At 29.7% G+C, this 25,386-nt stretch overlaps 1 pseudogene; it reads left to right on the top strand.

Moving 5' to 3' along the window:
* Positions 1-3,777, top strand: part of LOC143909119 (octopamine receptor beta-2R pseudogene) — a 62,642-nt pseudogene extending 58,865 nt beyond the window's left edge.
* Positions 3,778-25,386: the final 21,609 nt, after the last annotated feature.

Here is a 25,386-nt window from a genome sequence, read left to right as displayed (position 1 = left end):
ATGAATTATGTCAGTAACTGAAAAATAATTTGTGCAATATATATTCTTTAAAAAAATATATTTCCTATTTTACACGCGATTCAATCAAGATCGAGGAGCTAATTGAGTTTTGTATAATTATTTTTGAAAAAGAGTTATTATACGACAATTGACAGTTATATACCACTGTACAAAGTTGAGAGAGTATAATATTAACCAACAGAACCTTGAAAACTTTAAGCGGTTGATTGATTGAAAATTTACTAATAAATTATGTAAGGATATAGGAAAAACAAACTTCTTAGTCAACACAATAATTATATTAGGCAGGACTTGTTAATTGAATTAAATATATTATAATCGATGTATAATCTTCGAATTTTTTTTTATTTAAATCTAAGAAATAGATCAAGATTGAAACATTTCTATTGTACAAAAGTAATGTAAATTTGTTTATAAATGTGTTTTTTTAAACAATATAAAAAAGGTTTGCTAGTGATTTTAAATTTCAACCTAAATTCAAGTGAATAAAAATTACATAAAATATGAATTGAAATAATATATTGCATATTTACATATGAGCCGTTATATACACATTCTTCAATTAGAAAAATATTTCACAAACTATTAAATATATGTAATATTTTGCGTTTAACACTATTTAAAATACTGGTTACCTGTTAATTTAATACGTTTATTCTGCTTTTCCGAGATTCTGGACATATCGAATGAATTTAAGTCATGACAATTTATGTATAAAGTCAAATAGAAATGTGTTTTTGTAACTGAAATTTTACTTCCGCCACTTTCAAATATAATGATATAAAATATGATAAAATGTTTGTACGAATTTTTTTATAACATTTTTATAAGTGGAAATGTCGGGATTCGAAAATAAACTCATATGGGATTCAGAAAATTTATGAGATCGGTGTATGTATGTAGTTTAAAAACGCTGCTTTTTGCCAAGCTTAAACTTTTCACATAAAGTCTCCACATTGTTTTATATGGAAGTTATTTAATCGCACCATACATACATATGTACGTAAGTATGTATATGTATCTTTCAGCAAGCCGTGCGAGGCTTAAATTGTCCCTTTATTTTAGATAAAGCCGTAACGTCAAAGATAAACTTTCTAAGTAAGTTGTCGTGTAAATTCAAATGGCATATCCTCCTATACATCTATACATACATACGTGCATCCGCATATAAAGTACATGATGAATTAATCCAATTAAGTGATTCGATATCGTGCAAGCGTTTGTAGCTTTTACGGCCACAATAAATAACCGCGGTGACCGTTAAAGCTCCATTTGTCATACGACTCCAGTGGCCACTTTTAATTTATCTGTTTAATGATAAATATGGCGTTTTTATTTGCGATTTGGAATTTAAATCGGTCGATTTTACAAAAGTATATGCAAGCTATGTCCAGTCAATTTATGTCAGGTGAAATAACGACCGAATGTCGATTTAGAAATTTCACGCTCTTCAGCGTTTGAAAGCTTTGCGCTGGTATTTTTTACGCGCGGTAAAATTCGAATACTTTTCATGTACAATAAATTGTATATAGACGAAAAAGAGGAATGGACTGTGTTTCTATTTATTTCACATTTATAAATTTGTACTTATATTGTTTGTTTGTTTGTTACAGGTACCAGTATAAGACAACAAGCGAAAAGTTGGCGTGCTGAACACAAGGCGGCCAGAACCTTAGGGATAATCATGGGGGTCTTTCTTATATGTTGGCTTCCTTTCTTCTTATGGTAATTCGAAATATAATAATTTTTTGTAAAAATATAAGATATGAGATTTGTCGGATGGTAAGTTTTTCATAGGAATAGATCCTATTATGTATACCGTAGGTAAGATATATCGAAAAAAAGTTTTCAAACTAATCTTTTTTACATACCTCCTTTACGTTTCACATGGCTTTTTCAAATTGAAAATATTGACATCATATTGAAAAAATACTAAAAATCGTTGCTTCAAACTAAACCTATTATATATTTAAAAAATCATTGTGATTATAATGATCATAAAGACAACACAAACAGTATCATTCGATTGATTAAGGTGACCAGACATCCTCCTTTGAGGATGATTGTTTTTATTGTTGTTGGAGGGTTGTCTTCAAAAACCTTGTTCCCCTCAAAAATTGCATCTTCTTTTGTCTTAGTCTAGGGAAATTTATCCTCCTTTATTCTTCTTTGGTTAAATTTGGTAAAATGTAGAGTACACCTTTGACATAACACCTTTGCTATTTGATGAAGTTCACAGAATTAAAAAGTGACTGGACTGAGGATGTTATTGATTAGAAATTAATGACTACTTTTGATTTTTTGAAAAGACAAAATACTCTATGATACTATAAAATTTTTGATTAAAATGGCAATGTGTTTAGCGTACGTTTTTTTAAATAAAAAATCCAAACTAGCGGTTGAAAAATTAGCACTAATCATTCTATTTACTAAATTACATGTAGTTCCTGAATGTGATGAATAAAAATAAGGATTTACTAAAAAAAGAAAAAAAATTATGAAAAGACGATAAATATCATTTGGAATTTTAATTAGTTAGTTACATTAAGTAATTAAATAAAATTTCAGTAGTTTTCAGTAGTAATTTAAGGTTTTTGAATGTGTTTTTTTTTTGGAAAAGTAAAATCATTTACGTAATGTGTTTTTGTGATAAATCGATGATATGATCTCCATTTTGACAAAATATTAAAAATCTGGACACCCTAAATTGATCGTGTTGTTCAAAAAAGCCTTATCTACTGGCAGATAAGTTTTTGATTTCAATAAACAGCTATGATAGAATATTTTCTAGATATTTGTTAGTGGATAAAATTCTGAATGGCTACCCTATTAGCTCGAAAGTTGCCCGAGGCAACTTTCGCTGTACTTTTTTAGCGAATTTGTAAGTCGAGTTTCAACCATAAATATATATTGTAAGATTTATTGAAGTGACCAAATATGTCAATAAGTATTTTGTTTACAGTGTGAGTTACGGAATTCTCGCTACTTTCATTTTACGCATGACTTATATAGCGTTCATCCACGGGCAATAGGTTAAAAAAAATGTTGATCAACTATAACACATTCTTATTTAAAATTCAGCATTGTCTACTGGAGGAATTTTAATTTAAATATACATTAAAGTGTCTATTATATAAAAATAATTTAAATGTGAGGCTTAATTTTGATATTTTATGAGTAAATTATATGAGCAAGGGTGCAAAAAGGAGAGGCGTTCGCTTATTTACGAGAGTTTGTTCATCGGCTTTCCCTTTTTTTTCCCCCGTGAAAACCCGTAAAATAACGAGGTTGTTTCTGCGTAATTTGAACGGAGGCCGGTCTTTTGACGGATTTTTAGGCTTAACTTTTGCGGTTTAACAAGACTAGTGAGAAAATTGATCGGTTTGTTTTTGACACGTTCGCGTGAGAAAAATTGGCAAATGTAAAAAAAATATAAACACCGCTTCTCAACTTTCAGATATATGTATGTATATTCAGCTATTTTTAACAAGAGCTTTTAAAGTGTGTTGTGTTTGAATTTGACATGTCATTTGAAATTTCAGGTACGTCATAACATCGCTGTGCGGCAGTGCCTGTTGGTGTCCTGACACTGTGGTTGGTGTTGTATTTTGGATTGGATACTTTAATTCAGCACTGAATCCCTTGATCTACGCTTATTTCAATAGAGATTTTAGAGAAGCCTTCAAGAATACGTTGCAATGTGCTTTTCCCTGTTTTCCGTGTTGGAAGAATACGAGCACGTCCCAATATGTCTAATATAATATTATTATTTTACCTGTCCAAAAAAAAAGTTTAAGTATACTCTTTGCAATAAAAAGCTTCACTTCTTAAATATGTACATATAAAAACTTTATTCTTCGAATCCTTATTTAGACTTTTCGTCTATAATCTAGCCATTGCTCAATGTAAAGACTATATTGTATATCTATAATATGATATTATACATGTTGAATTTTCAAATTTAATCAAAAACAAGACGTAATAATTGTTAGAGATTAACATTATTAAGTTATATTTTCGTATAAACTGATTTGTTTCTTTTGATGGCTTAGTATTACATACATATTATAGAAGCATTCGACGATAAAATTTTCACGTAACTTAAGCTTGTATGACGCATTAAATTTGATCAAATCAAAATAATATATAATTTTTCGGGTGAATTTGAATAAAGCTGATATTACCACTCAGAAAACTGTGTTCCAGAAATGATAATATGAAATTTGCATATTTTGATTAAACGTTGTAATTAATGCAAGGACGTCAAATCTAAATATAAGTATAGGCTTTAAATTGATTTTTCTACATTGCGTCCTATACAAATATATTTCTTTTTTAATCTCTAAAAATTTGATCCCTTTTGGTAAAAGACGTATACCTACGATGAATTTCGTGTAATTAAAATGATAATAATTTAATAATCAGCTTTATTGCCATACTATCTTTTAAAGGTGCTACATTTGTACGTCACAATTCTTTATAACTAAAAAAAATAATTGGAATATAAATAACACTAAGCAATACTCATTGAGACTTTGTATTTATGTAAAAATTTGTGTATTAAAATAAAAAAGGTTTTATTAATGTATGTATGTATGTATGTAAAAAGTGTATAAAATAAAACATATGTAAATACTAAATTTTATCTATACATACTTCATTTAAATATTATATATAGTATTTTGACAAAAGTAAGAATATATAATATATGTATATATATATATATATATATATATATATATATATATATATATATATATATATATATATATATATATATATATATATATATATATATATATATATATATATATGTATATATATATATATATATATATATATATATATATATATATATATATATATATATATATATATATATATATATATATATATATATATATATTATGTAGATCAAATATGTACAAACGTTCATACAATGAATAAATTTGGTAGCACTCTGTTGTAATAAAAGTATGCTGTATATTTATTATGTAATATCTTTATTATTGCCTACATATTGGCCTATTACTTAATCGAATGTATACATATTTTCGCATATTGTATAATATTGACATGAAGTTTCCTACCGTTTATGTTAAGTATAAGCTAAAATTAATGTGCATTTAACTGTGATGATTGTTGGAATTTATTTGTAAATGTAATTATTATATAATAGTAATGCGATTATAATAAATGGCTTTGTATATTATACGTTTTACTTTATGTTTTGATTACTGTACATGGACGGATTTTATTATTCATTGTTAAAACAAATACGTAATGAAACATTCACAAATGTTAAATAATTATCTGTAAATAGCAATAATAGAATAAGATGAAAATTCGTACGACGACTTGAGCTTGAAATTATACCAGAGTTCAGCGATTTATATTGGGCTTTTATGAATATTTATTTTTAATCAAATACAAAAGATTTATTTACATACAAAGCTGATTAAAATAATAATTGAAATCAAAATTTGAAGCTCGAGTAGGTAAGGTGTGACTGTTGTATAGAGAAAAATAAACTGTGACATTATATAAATAAATCTATTATTTTTAAATCACACGCATGACTTTTATTCTACTATAAGAAATGTTTTTGAAATATAAACATATTGATAGTTTTGCACATGTAAAAAAACCCTCGCATGCCTAATCTGTACTGTCGCGATCTAGAAAAAACCCGGAAGAGGGTTTTCGGTGATATTTTATCATTTTATTGACATACAATGGTTTGTAATCAATCGTAATCAACCTGCTGCTAAATTTATTCCATAATTCTATCCATAAGTTTTTGATAATAAAACTCACTATTAGATGAATGGAATAAATTGATGATCGAATATCTTTGGTTATACAATATTATCGTTTATTTTATCCCAAAGATCTGGAATAGTAATAATTTTGTATTTTTTTCCTCATTTACATTTACTATTAGTGTCATGAAATTTAATAAAATGAATTAGAAGTTTGAAACTGCATAATCTTAACAAACAGCCTTGGTGGGTTCAATGGACCCTAGTATCCGGATACGTTGCAAAAAATTATTTTATTTTTTCTGACGAACAAGTCTTGAAATGTTGTTTTTCGTAATAAAGAAATAAGCCAATGAATAAAGTAGAAGGCTATTAGCCTATTTTTTATAATTAAGTCATTGAAATATTAAGAGGCGAGCGGGTTGGCCTTTTTGAGATGAGATGATATTATTTTTTAATAAAATTCAAATAAAGTTTCATGGAAAAAAATATGTACATAAATATATAAAATGCTTGGAAAAAACAAACGAAAGAAATTTTTTTTTCATATTAATATTTGAATTTCATACTATAAGATGGTTAAAACACCTAATTTGATTGAAAATTGCAAATTCACATTTAAATCACTTTCGATTAAACAAACAATCATGTTTATATAGCATGTACATATATGTCTGTACATATTACATATATGTATGTATATGTATAATAGATACCTAAAGTGACTGTGATTCAAATGAACTTGATATTGAAGGGAGGCTTGACGTTGAAAGGTATGTACATATGTACATGTATATGTACATATATGTATGTATGTTTATTTTTATGTACACATGTTTGATCTTAAATAATGAAAAAAATAAGAATAAAGATTTTTATGAAAAATAGTACACAAAGCTACAGGTTTGTGTATGTTGGAGATATGAACTGGTCAAGTATTGATGAATCATCAACGCATCATGATGCTTAAGATATTAGTATTGCTTACAGAAATGGACTAAGCGGAAGTTACAAGATCGATAGGCGTATGTGGGTCATATTGACCTATTTATATACCTTCCCGGGAAGTAGGTTGTTGAAGCCGAATGAAAGGACGAATGCAACTGCACTGTACACTAAAATAAGTGCATATCACATAATACATCAACTAAGATTTTTTTAATGAATTTTAATCCGAAGATCAACGTGATGAAATACCACCATACAAATAATTGTATTCAGATGCAATGTTGTACTACTATCAGTAAACAATTATACGTTAAGTGATATTATCCTTCGTTTTGACAGCTTTGAAAAATTTAATTTCGCTCAAGTTTCAGGTTTCATTAAAATTAATTTCGTATTCTGTCAAGAGCAAAAAGTGTATCTTGTGTTTATCTTAATGCTTTATAAATATTCGGCTAAAAATAATCATTGGAGACAATATTTTGTTGAATATTATATATGTAAGATGATATTGATGTGAAAAATATTATATAAGATAATTCTCAAATGTAACAATAGGCAGTAAAAATTCAGCTATCATAAGACCACCGTCTGTTCTTAATACACATATTATTATAGTTTCATTCGGATAAAAAAAAAGTTTTTTAAAAACATACCTCTTCTATAATTTGTATATAAAATTATTATTTTGAGTAAAAATAATAATTTTATTTTACTACCGCCATCTATGTTTAAAACTAATAAACAAACGATGGATAAACGTCAACGACTATCTCGCCGGGCAGATATCAAACGCGTCTTACACGATATTTTTGCACCATCGTAATGGCGGAGGATCCATTTACTTATATTGATGACCAAAATGAGCAATATGGAAAAGTATGAAAACGATTGGATAAGAGGCAAACTTTTTCCTGAATTTTAATCGTAAGTGAAACGTAAAGGAGGTATGTAAAAAAGGATAATAATGCATTATACAGTACGCGGTAGAAAGGAGAGAGATCACGTTTTAGCTTCCGAATAGAAATAGAGAATCTAAACTCAAGCATCTCATTATACTAAAAGCTAGAGTGAATGCTGAGTACATAAGCTCTTACCTTATTTATTGAATAAAGCTGAAGAATTGATGTTTGAATGAAATTAATTTTTAATTGGATCTTGCGACGAAAAAATTATGAAAGAAATCTACATTTATAGTTATGTATACATATGTTTATTTTATATAAATCAGTCATTATAATATTATGCATATACAAAAAAATAGTGAAGGCATATTTTACCGAATGTACATTTAAAAAAAAAAAAAACTACGTAGGGGAGAGATTTTCAACAACAATATTTTAATCTTCAATAAAAATAATAACACACTGATCCTACAGAAATAGATTTAAATACATCAGTGTCACTGAAAATAATATACATACTTTAGATATTTTACTTATGAAGAGAAATACTTTTTCAACAAGGTGGAAAGGTACGTACGTTTTGTCAAAAAATATTTATTATTATTGACATGAAAAGCGTCAATGTGTGTGAAAAATATCAATCATTCACCTTTTTCTAGACGTCTTATATTATAGAGGTTTATTTGAGCATAATGGATTGGGAAAAAATTGACAGCAAAGTGCCAAATCTAATCCCAATATACATACATACATATGTGTATACATATACGTAATATAATGAAAACTATGTAGATGTATGATATGTAATAATTTCGGTCGATGTTATCTGTGACTGCTAACTACACAACTCGGGAAATGGCTGTATTTATTAGCGGACGTCAAATCAAAATTCCGAATATATTAAATTGTACAAGAGCGTGTTTAAATCTAAAGATTTCGTATACAACGACCGCAGGGCTAGATTTGATCAACCCTAATTTATGCAGGCGTTAAGGTCCACGTAGGGGATGCGACGCTTATTTCATTTACGTACAGTACTTCTAAGGTTTTGAATATTCCACGCGGAAAATTCTATCATGAAATTTATAGTATCCATTTTTTTTTATAAATTTATGGTAATGAATAAGGTCAATTCGATTAAAATCACTGTCATTTACATTATAAATTTATGTTCTCGACCTTAATTTTTGATGCTTTTGGGAACTGGTATGTAAATGGGCGGTCTCCGTCACGGGCCCGAATGTGAAACGCTCGAAAACGCAAATATCAGAAGGCAAAGATCGAAAATCGAAAGATCTTAATTCGAAAGATCAAAAAAAAGGGTGCATGGTAAACGGTACATATAAAAGAACCGGAACTGAAAAAATAATCCTGATCCGGAACTGAAAAAGGAATCGTGATCCGGAACTGAAACAGGAATCTGGATCTGGAACTGAGTAAAGAATTGGAATCCGGAAATGAAAAAAGAATCCGGAACTGGAACATAATAAAGAATCCGGAATAGGAAATGAAAAAGGAATCGTGATCTGGAACAGAATAAAGAGTCCGGAATAGGAAATGAAAAAGGAATCGGGATCTGGAACTGCAACGGAATCACACCTTTTTGATGAACTTATGAAGTACAGTTATATGATGTTATTTTTACTTTATCTTTACTTGATCATGTGAAAATTTGAACTCGAAATTTTGACTGATTGAATCTATCACTGATCACGTTTTCATGATCTAGAAAAAATGTGTGTGTGTGGGTGCCTGTGTGTCTGCTAGTATGTTACTGTGAATTTTGGGGATTTTTCGAACACCGCTAGTCTTATAAAACTGAAAGTATCCGTTTTAATTTTTTTCAAATTTTCAAGTTGACTGGAAATGGTACCTTCCTTTAACTTTCTCCCAAACCTCTCTACAGTCAGACTAATTTTTTCACAAGTAATAGATTATATACTATATATACTAAAAATATTTTTACCTTAACCGGAAGTTATACTTTTACTAGGTTTTTTATTCTCAGAAATCTTTTAGTGTATTGAACTGAAATTTCATATGTAGAAGTTTAAACTTAATATCAAGTTATATATAAAATTTGGTGAACACCCATCAACCGAAAGTGGCAGTTTACTCTTGTTCGATTTTTTTACAATGTAATATTATTTATATGAAATTATTGTATTTATTAGTGCATTGAGTAGTTGAATTCCAGTCTGATGGCTTTGTTTCTTCTGAATTACATTGAATCCAAATGGATGCCTTTTAAGATTGTTTTGATTCAATTAAAAAGTGTTTTCGTTGAAATATTTATCTTACAAATCAAAGGATTATACAATCCTTTATTCCAAACCAATCCCATAAAGTTGACGCCAGAGACCGGCTGGAAAAATTATCCATTTTGGAAATGCTTTTAGGAAAGTGCTAAAAAACGGGATGTTACAGATTGCATGGCCATATTTTCATATTAGTGAATCTATTTTTACCCAGTGATATTTCTTTCGGAACGCATCTGACACCGCAGATTCAGAATCCGTTGTATTGTTATGAATTTCTCATCGCCGTGTAGCAGTAAAGTGGATTTTCCACCCGCACGTGTACGGTTAACCCCCCACCCCCACCCTACAGCCGCCTATCCGGTCATAAATCTCTCGCGAAAGTTAATCTTTCGAAATTGCGGACGAGACCGTTTGAAACTTTCTCAGATTTACGTACCAGATTAATTTTACAAGGAATCGCCACACGGATCTGAGGATGATAAACGCCGAGCCATTCGAAACGCCAGAAGCCTCACATTAACGCCTTGCGGTCCGATGACGAAAACGCAGAATTGCCCCGCGAGACATTAGTCCACTTCACTTTTGGTCATTTGTTATCGGGAGATGTTTGAGGCTACGATCAAAGTTGAAGAAGAAACTATCCAGGCGACATTGAACTTGTGGCTTAACGATCGCGCCAGAATAACCGTTGAAATAATATTCGGCGAACACAATTAAGGCACGGCCAAGTTCTATAATTCATTCGATACGAATAACACGGCCCATATTGAAAGCGGTTCACCTCCCTTCATATCTTTATTATTCCAAGAATGTAACCCCGTCGAAGATTATGAGAGTGTTATTTGGAACCCCAATTTTACCCTAGGATTATCGGATTAAAACTTGCGAGTTACGACACGCGTCGTGAAACCATTATATTTGGAAGAAAAAAATACAATATAATACATCTAATATTTTTATTAGAATCTTCATTTAGATTATACTCAGACTTCAACTTTTGCGATTTTATACATACATATGTATATTATATTCAGCTTGCTTTTGTATGGGTCATCAGCAAGGACCCTGACAGATGCCACGTGTAAAAAAAGCTGTGTGCCTTTGAGATGTGGACATTTTATATGGACATTTATGTATTTTTGTATAATAATAAATTTTTTTCAAACGCAACAGTACATATAGTACAATAAAGACATCTATGGACAATCAACTTGTTTTGATACACAAAAAATTTGCGAGAAATACGCAATGTAGGTATACCTACATAGGTACCATTTTATAAGATTCAACAAATTCGAGATGCCAATAATTTGAATTTTCAGGAAACTGAGGGGATACTGATTTATTGGATCCGTCACAACAATTAAACAAGAAAAATCAGAAAATTCTAATTGGAGAAGGTTTAAATTGTACATATGTAATATAGATAGTAAGTAGCCTATTTGGTGAAGAACAGTTTCAACAATGGAATCAGATGAATTTACAAACGATTGACCTCAAGTAACGTACATTGATTTATTTATACAGGTATACACCCATTTTATTTACAAGACATCTATTGTCAACATTGTATGTACATTCAAGTATCATTCAAGGCCAATTGCAAACATTGAGCATCATAGAAACATCTATTGACAATTTTTTGCATCATTTTAAATATCAACAAATCATGAGATGCTATGAACTCAAATTTTGTGAGATATAAGAAAGGATTGCCAATTTGTTGGAACCGTTTCCAATGAAATCAGATGAATTGGCAAACTCTGAAAGAAAACAAGCGACCTTGGAGTCACATATCCAAGGTCTGGCCTGCAACAAAGCCAGGGATAGAACCCGTGATCACACAATCGAAAGCATTACACGCTAACCACTGATCTACATATGTATGTTGCTGGTTGAAGACATCATGGTTGATGAATATTCAACAGTGGTGTGTTCTCAGCATCCAAGTACTATTTAGAGCAGCCGTCAATAAAATACGGTTGGTGTTTTTTTTTTGATATTTGAAAATGCTTTTTATTATTACTAAATTATGTTCATAAAACATCCGATAGTGATCATTTTCTATTTGATTTTTATTTTTTTTACTATTAATATTATATTATTTCAATGTTTAATGTTCAGCATAAAAGGAAAAAGAGCTCAACGTATTTACAAGTTTTATAAATGCTAAAATATAAAACTAAAGCAGGTTGTGTTTAGGTAATTAAGCAGATTGTGTTTGGGAATATATGTACATACATAATTGCCAATGTTCTTGGAGTACATGACAAGATTTTTTTTTTAAAATATCCTAGATATTATATTAAGATTAAAATCTGTTGATATGTACATAAATACGGATAAATGTGAAATAAAATACATACATACATATATAACAGAGTTGACTCAACAAGTCGACTACATTGATTGAGACATCGCTGGATAACTTGAATGGAAGTTAATTAATGAAAACCTTTTGCAAATTTAATTGGATCCCAATTTCGCAAGCTGACAACTAATATTCGATGAATTTTTATTTTATTTATGTTTAAAAATAAGCTCGATGAAAACAATATTTTTTTTGATTGAATAGTTATTCATTGGTATTTTACGTATCTACCTCACGGGACCGAAAGTGAAAAGGTCGAAAAAGCAAATATCGGAAGGCAAAGATCGAAAATCGAAAGATCTTAAGTTGAAAGATCAAAAAAAAAAGGGTGCATGGTAAACGGTACTATGTATATATGTATATTTATTTATTTATTTATTTTAATATACAAGTATACCACAGAGTCTTTACAGGTCACCCCAATATGACACTGTGGCCAGACAATACATAAAAGATCAAATACATAAGAAAAAATAAAACAACAATAATAGAAAAACAAATAAAATAAAACATTTAAAAAATTGTACATAAAAATTAAAAATTGAAAAATTGAGAATTAATAAATTGAAAAATCAAAAATTAAAAAAAAAAAAAAATGAAAAATGAAAAATTGAAAATAATACACAAAAAAAAACACATATATAAATAGTTTAAATTGAATTAAAAGTAAAAAACAGTAAAAATACGGATAGATTATCTGGTGAAATATTGAAAATATCAATGTGATTGCTGACCAAATTCAAGCAGCGTAAGACTCGAGCGATTGGTGAAAAAGCAAGAACATTAGTTCTTGCTTTAATAGTTTGGAACAATGGACGCAATCGATAATCAATGAGGCGAGATGGAACCCAAAATTTCATTTCTTCCAATATAGTTGGGTTGTAAATATCACCTCTTAATAATTTGAAGAAATGACACACAAGATGCATATCCCGCCGATGAGATAGGGAACTATAGCCAACAGAACCTTGTACAAAAGCACTAGGAAACAGTTGAGGGTAGTATCCAAACTCCCTTATATATAGATAGCGGAGGAACTTCCTTTGAACTCTTTCAATTTTTAGAGAGTGAGTTAATTCACTGGGACTACATATAATGGCATCAGATTCCAAAATGCTTCGGACCAATGCGTTATAAAGAAGACGCAAAACTCTTAAATTATTGACATTGTGAGCATTGCGTAAAACGAAACCCAGCATCTTTGAAGCTTTATTGCACATATTGGAAATATGGATACCAAACTTCCATCTGCTCTCAAACGTAACGCCAAGGTCTTTTTTGGATAATGTTCTACACAGTGGAGTTCCACCAAGATTATACTGATATAAGGTGGGGTTAGAAGACCGAGAAAAAGACATAATATTGCATTTACTAACGCTAAGAGGTAAATGATTATTAGTCGCCCAGCACCATAAAGAGTTCAAATTACTCTGAAGGACCTCACAGTCAGAAACACTATCAATTTTCATGAATAACTTGAGGTCATCAGCATATAGTAAAAAATTTGAATCTGAAAGTACCGAGCCAATATCATTCACATATATTAGAAACAGTAAAGGTCCCAAATTAGAGCCTTGGGGCACGCCAGAAGATGTGAGGTATACTTCAGAGAAATGGCCATCAAAACAAACAAACTGACGACGATTACTTAAATAAGAAGTAAAAAAATCAGTAAGATTATCCGATAGACCAAAATTGGCCAATTTCTTAATAAGTATTGAATGATCAACCTTATCAAAAGCTTTAGCAAAATCGGTATAGATCACATCAACTTGATGCTCTGCATCTAGCGATTTAGTAATGAAGTTTGAGAAAGACAAAAGATTAGTAGTCGTAGAGCGTGCTGAACGAAAACCATGCTGTTGGTCTATGATAAACCGACTGCAATGGTTATAAAGTAATCTCTGCAAAATTATTTCGAATAATTTGGCTGGAGCCGAAACAATGGCTATTGGTCTGTAATTATTAATAAAAGATTTATCGTCATTTTTGTGAATTGGAGTGACTTTGGTGCATTTCCAAGAGTCAGGGAACAGAGAAGATTTCAGTGATAAATTATAGATATGAAGCAAAGGATATAACAAACTGGACTTGCATCCCTTTAAAACAAAATCGGGAATAAAGTCAGGACCAAAAGATCTATATATATATATATATATATATATATATATATATATATATATATATATATATATATATACATATATACATCAGTGGCATGCGGTGAAATTATCTCTCTTTTTTTCATACAGCCTTGTTTAATGTATTTTACGTATCACTGACAGAGTTTTACGACCGTATTTTCCTTTATCATGCTTTCTATTGAGAGGCGATGTATTGCAACTGCTATTATTATTGACTTTGATAGTTTGTTTAGCTCGTTTTATGAACGAATTCACATATCGGAGATATGACAAGTCTGCAAATATTCTCAGTATATAATGTTGAACGTGAATACCAGTGTATAAATATATTATTTTTCTTGTTTATTATATTTGCATGTCTGTATCGATTTAAATACAAACATGAAAATCGATATAGCATGAAATTGTTTATTTTTATTTGAAAATTGCGTGTGTCTTTTGTTTAGTTTGCTATGAAAAATCGTTGTAAGCATTGCTGAAATTGAATTCAAAGAAAAAACAATTGAATCCAATAAATTATTTTATTCAGTAAATAACAATCTGTCTTTTTTCGGAGTCCATTTGAGTGGCTTTAAACGATCTCATTTATTAACCTCTAAAATTTAAAGGTTAAAAATGATGTATCGTTAGCGTTAAGTGGTCCATACACATACATAAACGCCGACATTTTTTAAATTGTCAGTTAGTCTCACGGTTGCCAGCGCGTGGTTGTCAATTTTCAAATGTTGTTAATCACCAATCAGTGTCAGTGTTAAATTAATATTTGTGATCAGCATTTGATGAAATTCAAATCAGCAACACCGGAGCATATATCATCAGCTGTCAGATGGAAGCCACTTAGCACACGTTAAACAGGTATGTAAGCATGATTAGTGTATTCCGTATTTTGTGATATAACTTGGGTTAAAATATCTGTACTCTATTGGTCGCCACGCGGGCTTTTTTGGGCCTAGTTCATTTTTCCATTGGGCTATTTTTTTCTATATATGTAGTTGATAGGGGTTTTCGTAATAATTTCGTAATAATAGTGAGCGTAGATTATCGGAGATTATTTTAACCTATCTTTCTGGTAGCCTGCGATCATCCTTATTTTCATAATTGAATGTGGACGTATGAGTGTAATTTTGATCTTCTCTCTTCCATTTGGGCCTCGCAGGGATGTTTTGTATTTGCAGCTGGTTCTTATGTATTGGTATTGACTGTAGGTGCAAGACATTCCCTACTTTGTATTTTATTACTTGAAATTTTTATTTTATCTGCTACGTTTATAATTGTTTAGTTTTTTTTAGCAGGTATAAATTTATTTTTGTTTGGGTATATTTATATATTTTTATTTTTCTCATTTCTCTGTATTTTTTTTTCGACCATTTTGGTGCATTAGGGATTCATGTACTGCCACAATGGTTCAAATTTAAATAAATAAATGGTATTTTATTTATAAAATACCATTAATTTATTTAACCATTTATTATTTATTTAAAAAAAGGTATTTAAATAAAATAAATAACAATAAAATAAATAAACAAGTACTATGTATTGTAATAAAATAAATCAATAACAATGTTAATATTTTCGTGTTAATTATTTTAGATAAGATCATTCGTTTCCTTTTTATCTTTGTCGGGGAGGTTTTTATATCTAATTTTGTATTTAGGCGTGCACTTAAATTTAACGACATCGGTCCGTCTGTCCATAATAAACATTATTTCCTGTTTTAACTATTAGGTTCCTTTGAGAGTATTACATTAAAATAAAATGTCTTGCTTAGAAAATAAAGTATTTAGTTAACCCTTTGAATGCTGATTTTTTTCATCGTATTAGCTGTGTACTACTTGTATGCCGAAATCGTAGGGTTATCGATGAAAATCCGTGGGAACGATATCAATCAAATGCTGACTGAAAGTATGTATGGAATATGAATAGGCACTCCATTTTCTCCGGAAAATTTCTATTCAGACGAGAAAAGCCTAACAACGCACACGCCCAAACCGAAATATAATTTTGGTATATTAAAAAAAAGCTTTCCCGTACCGAGTGTGTGTATATGTATTTCTTATCGAGAATCGAAGGTCGAGAAAATTAGTTTTCCGTATTTGTATTCATTTCGAAGATGAGTTTTTTTGTCTGTAATGTATTTTTTTAATTATATAAATTCGACGACTTAATAATCTAATGTAAATTTATGTACGATTTAAGGTCTATTTATATTATCCAGCACTGCGCGTCAACAGTTTGGCACAACAATGCACGGAAAAGACAACTTCTATTCATACCATACAGCACTGCTCGTTTTAAGCACGTTCATGCTTGTTTTGAACGATTGCAAGGCAAAATTGGCTTTCGTATACATTACAGAGTGCGACAATACGGCGCAATTTGCTATTGTCGAGTAAATATTGTCACAAAGTTTCTGAAAATATTCATATTATATGGCAGCATAACCGGTTCTGTTTGATACATTTTGGTGACATCTACTGCTGTTATAGTATGAATAGGTCGTGCTGGTTGCTGTTGGTACATATACATACACGTTACGGAACATATGAATGGGTAGGTCCATATTGAATGAATCTGAGTACGACTCGAGAGTTCATATTAAATAATATTTCCACTTCAAATAATGACAATCGAGTTAAAATTTAATAAATTCTCAATTTGGCGAAAAACTGAGATCGCTCTTTCATATAAAAGGACAATAAAGTAAATTAATGGGCGCCATACATCTTTATAATACATTTTCTAATAGTGTGGAACGTTCTTTTTTTATTAGTATTCCGCTTAAGGATTTAAACCTTTTCGACTTTACCCTTCCACCCCACGTCGGAATTTACGATCGTCTTGTAAAAGTGAACCTTTTGAAAGACCCAATGGGCCACACCATTCACTTGGCCTTGGCAAGATATGAATGAGCCACTGCCTGAAGTTATTATTGCTGAGAAAAAAAGGATTTGGAACATTTTCACGAGGGTTTCGGCACGCATATACGCGAAAACGGTGTCTATGCTAACAGCGTAGGCGGAAAATTAAACATTATTAATGTTCAGCGAAAATTAGACACGTACTAATTAGCTTGTACAAGTTGATCTTAACTTTTGTTAAAAAATTTCCTTGGGCGTAGCGTGAAATGTATACAATTTATTTTTACTTTGCTACAAGGCGTTTGTTGCAATTAAAAATTTAAGTCCAACCTGATTATTTGAAATTTATACGAGTTGTAAAAGTTCAGTTTAAATTAATGATATAATTTTTACGCCAAAGCTCCCTTCAGTTGAAAATAAAGCTCTTCCGGCCATGTCGCTAATTTCCTTCAATGAAACCGGCTTTATTCGAATTTTCAGGTTTATAACTTTTGGATTCGGTTGGCAGATGGTCTCTTACAGCTTTTTTTAATATTTATTTTATCAAAATCAGAGTAAGTTCAAAATTTAAAGGACAATTAAAATACAATTATATTTGATTTAATTTGACTTATTTAATAGAAAATACTGTAAACTGAATTAACAGTTGAGACATCTATTGATAAAAATTAAAAGCTTTTTGCATGTAAAATCGACAACAGATGTCGTTAAATTTTTATATCCATAAATTAAAACAAATTATTATTATTGTTGGACTAAATTACGATGCCTTTTGTTTGATTCAAATTATTATATGTCATATTTATTTATTTATTTACATATTACATATGTATGTATGTACTTATTATATTAAGTTGAAGAATCCTAGAATGGAAATTTAAGATTTTCATTTTATTCACTATGGATTTCTTTATCAATTTTTTACGTGTAATCAATCTTTACAACGCGAAAAGGGTGTATCGAAACCCAGTGCCCTTTACACGGGGATAAGCATGAAACGCACTTAATAGAGGCTATTTTACGTCTTTGAATGTGTCATCATCCATCAATTTTAATGAAAATTTATAGAAATATTTTTAGCGGCTTAATTCAATATTGTGATATTGATATTGATATTCAATACGCGAAAGATTTGTTTGCTCATTTTATTTACCATATATGTACATTTGTAATTCGAACATGTTATATTTTAACTGATGCTATACTCCTCTCTGTCAATGTGGGGATTTTTTAGGCACAATATATGTTAAGAGCGGTAAAATCTCTTAATGTTTCGTTTACTTTTATAAATTAATTTCTTATGTACGCTTTCGTATTGTAATCTCTTTACTTGAATATTGTTTTCGCTTTTTCTTTTATTTTCTGGAAACACTTCTTAGGCAAAATGTGTGAATTTGAAATTCATTAACGTGTCAAGTGCCCATTTGACAAGGGTTGAAAGGGGATTTTCAGTGGCACAAAACTATAATAATGTATTCTATAATAACAATGCGAGCTTTTCGCTCGTATCACACACTTCTTAGACAAGGCAAGCGCATTTTTATAAATTGAATGGAACGATTGCTTACGTCAATGTTGAGAATTTGATGAAAATATTAATACATAATAAAAAGGAGGCGAAGTGAAGTGCAAAATAATACGAAGTTTAATTAAAATGTTGCTTAAAAAAGCCACGCAAAGTATTGCAAATTTACGCCTGCGAATTTTATCATTAATTTTATCAGTGGACATTGTTTTAAAACACTTCAACAGAAAGTGGACTTTCACGTTTCTTTAATTGTACAATTAGACAAAGGGCCTTTGTATTTGAATATACAATTATGTTTTCGTATCAAGGAATTTTATTTTATTTTGAAATCAAAGAGAACCTTTTCCCGATTTTACAACTCTTAAGTAATGAAACTTCGTCAAAAAATAATTATTCAACAAACAAATTTATTAAATCTTAAGACCAATTCATTCTGTCGAATTTAAGCGGAGGGATTTTACAATATCATCGTGAAAGATCTGTAATTATTTATGACAAAAAAGGTTTTTTAATCTTTCTTTTATAACACTCAATGAAATTGGACAATTTTTAGATCAATCATTTATACTTCGTATTTATTTATAGGCGTAATATAAGATTTTTGAATCAAAATTTGTATGATAAAGGCGAGTGAATGTACATGGAACCTCATCTCATGCATATCGTGCGAAGATTCCAATATGTGAAATTGAATAGTATAAAGCGAGGGTAGTAAAAAGGAATAAAAAGCGATAAGGGAAGTGGATGTTGCGTAAATGAAATATATACCGGTCGTAAAACGTGCATTGCACAATATGGGGTTACGAGTGCGTCGGTTTTCGCGAACCGAAACCCCATCGAGGTCGAATGACAGTGGATTCTCAACGACCAGGACCAATGCCAGGTTCGGCATTTACTTTTCCGTGAAATTTCCACTCACCGATTTTTCCATTTGCCCGTTTTATTTATACGTAGCAAACTTTTCTCATTATGTGTCTGTCCTCTGGCCACGGAATTTGCGCCAGAGCGCTCAAAATATATAAAATTCGGATGAAAGGGATTTTAAATTTGGCCCAGGATAAGAATCGCAACAAGTTAAAAATGTTAATTTCATCCTCTCAAATTGTCTCCGCTACCAAAAGAATATTAACGTCATTAACAGAATGTTATTTTTTTTCGACAAACTCATTTTCGTTCTCGGTACACATTTTTCATTAAAATGTATATAATATTTTATGAAAATATTTTTTTATAATTTAATTTTTACAATATACAGTTTGTGCAGATAATAATTAAACTATTTTGAATAAAAAAAAATTCTTACATAATTTTATTAGTATTCCTATTATAGTACATTATACATATGTGCCATGACAGGAATTAGCCAACACATATGGTTTGATTATTTTTGTACATCAGTATTAACAATTTTTCAAATATAACAGTATATATGTACATAGAATACAATAGCGTCATCTATAAACAATCACATTTTTTTTAATACATAGCAAATATACGAGAAATACATTATGTCGGTAGCATTTTATAAGATTTAACAAATTCGTGATGCTAATAACTCGAATTTGCGAGAAACAGAGGGGGAGGATTCCGATTTCCGTCAATAATTTAACTAGAAAAATCGTAAAATCCTAACAGGAGATGGTCGATTTGTGTTTTGGTAACCATAAGATTTCGCCAGCAGTGTATTTGGTGGGGACTTGAACTCACGACCCCTCTACTGGTATGCAATAGCTCTACCAGTGCACTAGGCTGTGGTTATTTTATCGTATATGTATGTACATATAAGATTAAGAAATGTGGTGAAATTATGTATGAAGATAAAACAATGTAAAGTATGTAACTTATGTATAGGTAGTATGTACATATATGTAGTTCTAATGATTATTTTCTATAAATAGCCCCCGTGTGGTAAAAAAAACTAAAAAACTTTTTAACTTTCTTTCAAATAATATTTTTATTTTTGTGCACTTAAATATTTTTAAAATTTTATTTCCAGTTTAAAGAACATCTGTAGAATTAAACTACATTTCTGTAGCGTTAATCTTAAGATTCACGAAAAATTTAATCTTATCCTTCACTGCTGCTTATTTTTAAGACGCAAAACGTGTCTTTAGAAAATCTTCTTTATAATCTACTTATGGCACTTCACATTCACTGTATTTGCTATTTATAATATGTGAATTTTGAATATTGTAAAAAAAAAAAAGATTATTTTTTATCGTTAATATATTTGGATTTTTATTTCAACAATGTATGTACATATATGTATATCATTCTTCTTAATAATTTTTAAAATATGCAAAAGCTTTAAAAATGTTTTGAACGGAAAATCGAATGATTTTTTTTTATCGAAATCACTGATCGAAATATTTAAACGAATTCTTATAATTCACACATAATACATAAATAACCGAGTTGTAAATTATACAATTGTTTAAAAAAACATATCGGAATGTAAATAAATGTGTCTCCGCCATAATTTAGCTATTTGTACAACGCGAGTATAAACGGCTTTTAAAATATGCGTCTATAAAAATAAACACGCATAAAAATGTATATTTTTACGAGTTTCTTATCGCATTTATCGAAACAGGTTCAACAATAGCACAATAACCTTTTCACTAGGCGAATCAAATATGCGCACACAACTCTTTTTTCGTTGAGATTTGAATTTCAAAACGACTACGTGTATGTAATTCGCGTGCAAACATTTTGAGCCGATTTCAAAAGTTGTATATAAACACAGTGAAAAGAATGCTTCTGCATTGTACGGAATACCGAAATAAAGGCGCCATGTGAAAGAAAACAGAGGAAAATCTCCTCGTGATGCTGTTATACCTTGTCATAAGGGGGAAAAAAGAAATAGACTTCTCACGTGTTCCTTTTGTGCAGTCTCCTTCACACATTCCGTTTAAATGCTAATATGTATATAAATATAACACAGTCAGAATATGTGTATTTGTGAGGAAGTCTTCAATTATCGATTTTAAACTAATGATTATAATGATTGTATGTACAGTTTTGAAGCTAGGCAAGTGCACTTGAACAAGGCTCAGAATAGATGGATTAAAAAAAATGATAAACAGAAAAAATGTGATAAAATTTAAACGAAGAATCACTCAATTTTCAATTAATTGTCTCAATTATGTAGATAAATAGTTCTGTGAGAATTTTTTGAGCTATTTATCTGTGGCTCGTCTTTTGAACGTATGTACATATGAGCTAGGGGTTCCTACAAACCCCCCAAAAGAAAAAGCCGGGTTTCGGTTTTTTATAAATAAAAAGGCGGTTGACCGGCTTTCACCGGTTTCAGAAAATTAAGATTTTTTATAAGTTTTAAATTTTTATATCGAAAAAAAAATTGTAAAAATACATATTATATCATGCAAAAAAAATAATTGCTTATAAATTAAATTGAGTTATAAACATTATGAACTTTCATAAGATCATAATTATATATTTAATTATTTAATTACAAATAATAAAATTTTGTATTAAATATAAAAGCCGTAAAATGGTTTAATAATTAAATGGTTTATATAATCAAGAATATAATAAAAAAAATAATGTCTTGCATTGTAGAAAAACTGTAATCGTGGAATCGTGAATAAGAACACTGCTGGGATGAATTTGTGTTCGAAAACGTAATGAACTATGAATTATTTCCGTCTTTTTTTCAAGTTATTTTACACCTCTGTTTTAGCTTAAAACAACAACGAATTCTTACTTGCGATAACGTTTTCTATTTTTTTTATATCTTAACACGCAAAAACTACAAACTATGGAAATTTTGAAAGCCCTTGTGTGGGTTATTGAAACTGCTTTCAATAATATTTTATTGGTTTATGACCTGGTCTTCAACCATTACTAAATTCACCGCTAAGTGCTGTATCTTTTTTTGTTGTTCAAAGAAATATACGCCTATTCCCGAAGAAAGTTTGGATATACATTTATTTTGATCTTTAATGGAAATTTGAAATTCATAATTGTTAGTTTTGAGGAAAAAAACAGCAATTAAAAGAAAACCTTAAAAATGCGGTTGATTGAGGCACAAAGACGGTTTCCGGTTTTTTGAAAAATTATTAAAAAGCCGGCTTTTCGGTACATTTGAGCGTTATTGATTTACAAAACATAAATATGTACAAATTTCATTTGCGTTATTAAAACAAGAAGCTTGGAGGGTTTGTCCCCCCTCAATTTTATTAATTATTAATAGAAAATTATATTGTTACAAAAAAATTGTTATTAATGCAAATTTTTGTTTTACATTACGGTTTTATATCATTATTAAAAAAATTTTTTTTTTAAATATATGTCATTACGTATGAATTTTTCATTGGTTCGATCTTTCCAAAATTTCGATGAATAATTTTTTATTTATTTATTTTTTTAATTTATACCAGGAAGGCATAACAGTTAACCGAAACATTGCTCATTTGATACGAGTATTTTTAGTATTATACAAAGTAAATATATATCAATTAACACCCACACATACAATTATATGGACAAACGAATCCAAATAGACGTCGTTTATACGGATTTCTCTAAAGCTTTTGATAAAATCAATCACAACCTTTTACTCAATAAACTTTGGTCCCTTGGAATCCGAGGAAATTTATTTCGTTGGATCTCTTCGTATATACTAAATCGTCACCAAATCATAATTCTCAATGGTTTTAGATCATCACTTAGACATATTCCTTCCGGTGTCCCACAAGGGTCGCATTTAGGTCCCTTATTCTTTTTACTCTATATTAATGATATCTCATACATCTTCAAACATTCCTTTATACTTCTTTACGCTGATGATTTAAAAATTTACAAACCTATATACACCATAGACGATTGTCATAAGATACAAGAAGATCTAGATAGATTCTCTATATATTGTTTAAATAATGATCTTTTTATTAATCTAGAAAAATGCTCTATTTTAAATTTCACTAGAAATAAGTCAATTATTACTAATCAATATCAATTAAATCATTCAATCCTTAACACGTCATCTTCTATTAAGGATCTTGGTGTAATACTCAATAATAAACTAGATTTCTCTGAACATATTTCTTTTATTACCAACAAAGCATTTAAATCTCTTGGATTCCTACTCCGCTCAACAAAACCCTTTAATGATCCTTATGTACTAAAATTACTTTATTTTTCCTTTGTAAGGTCTCACCTTGAATTTGCCTCAATTATCTGGTCACCTTTTTATTTATCCCATATTAATTGTATTGAGAAAGTTCAACTTAAATTTATTAAATCCTTACGCTACCTTTTTCCTACCTATACCCATTCTACTGTTTCCGACATTTTAAAAATCCTTTCTTTTAACAATCTTTCTGTCAGGCGACGACATTCTGATGCTATATTCTTCTTTAAGCTCATAAATGGTTTCCTTGATTGTTCTGATTTACTGAATAAGGTTAATTTCAGAATCCCAGTTCGATACCGTAGACGCGTTACACTCTTTTCACTTGATCCTTTCAATACTAATTCCCAAAAATATTTTTATCTGCAGCGCGTTTATCGTATGTTTAACGGAGAGCTGAATGAGGTTGATCTGTTTGGTATTTCCCTACATCAATTCAGGTCTAACATCAAGAGAATCTTGACCGATTGATTCATTTTTTCTTCTATTCTATTTTTCCAATATTTCCATTATTTTTATACTTTAGTTTAGTTATGTAATGTGCTATTTAATCATATTATAGCTTTCATTCCTTTCCATTTCATTTGTTTATTTTGTATTTACCTTTTTCATTTGTTTTTTATATTTGTAAATTTCAATTTCTTCTTATATTCTATCTTATAACCTTTTCCAAATATTTTAATACTATAGTTTAATTATGCAATGTACTACATATTTTGTCATGCCTTTATTCTTTACTTTTTAATTTGTTTTCCTTATATTTATCTTTTTCATTTTTGTAAAAATCTATTATTGGACTCGGGTGTTACATATATTATTTATTTACTTTTTGTGTTTTTTATACCTATCTCTGTACATCCTGTCTGTTGATTTTTCAATTAATAAAATAAATAAATAAATAAATACATCTATGGTAAAATTTGTAAATTCTGCAGCATTTTTAAACAATTCAGCAAAATTCAGTAAATACATATCAATTAGAGTCAATTTTTAAATTTACAGCATTTTGTACAATTCAGCGTAATTTGAGATTGCTAAAAACTCGAGGTTTGCGAGAAAATGAAGGTTGCCAATTTGTTGGAACATTTAACGGTTAATTGCAATCCCGAATTAGAATTTAACTGTTAGGCCTTCCTGGTATAAATATGTATGTATATGCCATCGTCAGTGAAAATATATTTTCACTGACGTTTCAGTGAAATCATAACCAGTTACATTTTCATGGTTGGTTTTATTCATTTAAGATTAGATTGTTAGGGTTGGTATTATTTAAGGGTTAGAATAGGTTATGTTAAGTAAGGGGTTGGCCCTATTCATTTAAGATTGGGTAGTAAATTCATTGTTTGATACATTTTCACTGCTTGAATTGGTGAAAATATATTTTCACTTTAAATATGCTTTTACTGTAACATATACATATGTATATATGTATATAT

Source organism: Arctopsyche grandis, chromosome 3, assembly GCF_051622035.1.
Source record: "Arctopsyche grandis isolate Sample6627 chromosome 3, ASM5162203v2, whole genome shotgun sequence".
Taxonomy (NCBI): domain Eukaryota; kingdom Metazoa; phylum Arthropoda; class Insecta; order Trichoptera; family Hydropsychidae; genus Arctopsyche; species Arctopsyche grandis.
This window is presented reverse-complemented; position numbering and strand designations above follow the sequence as displayed.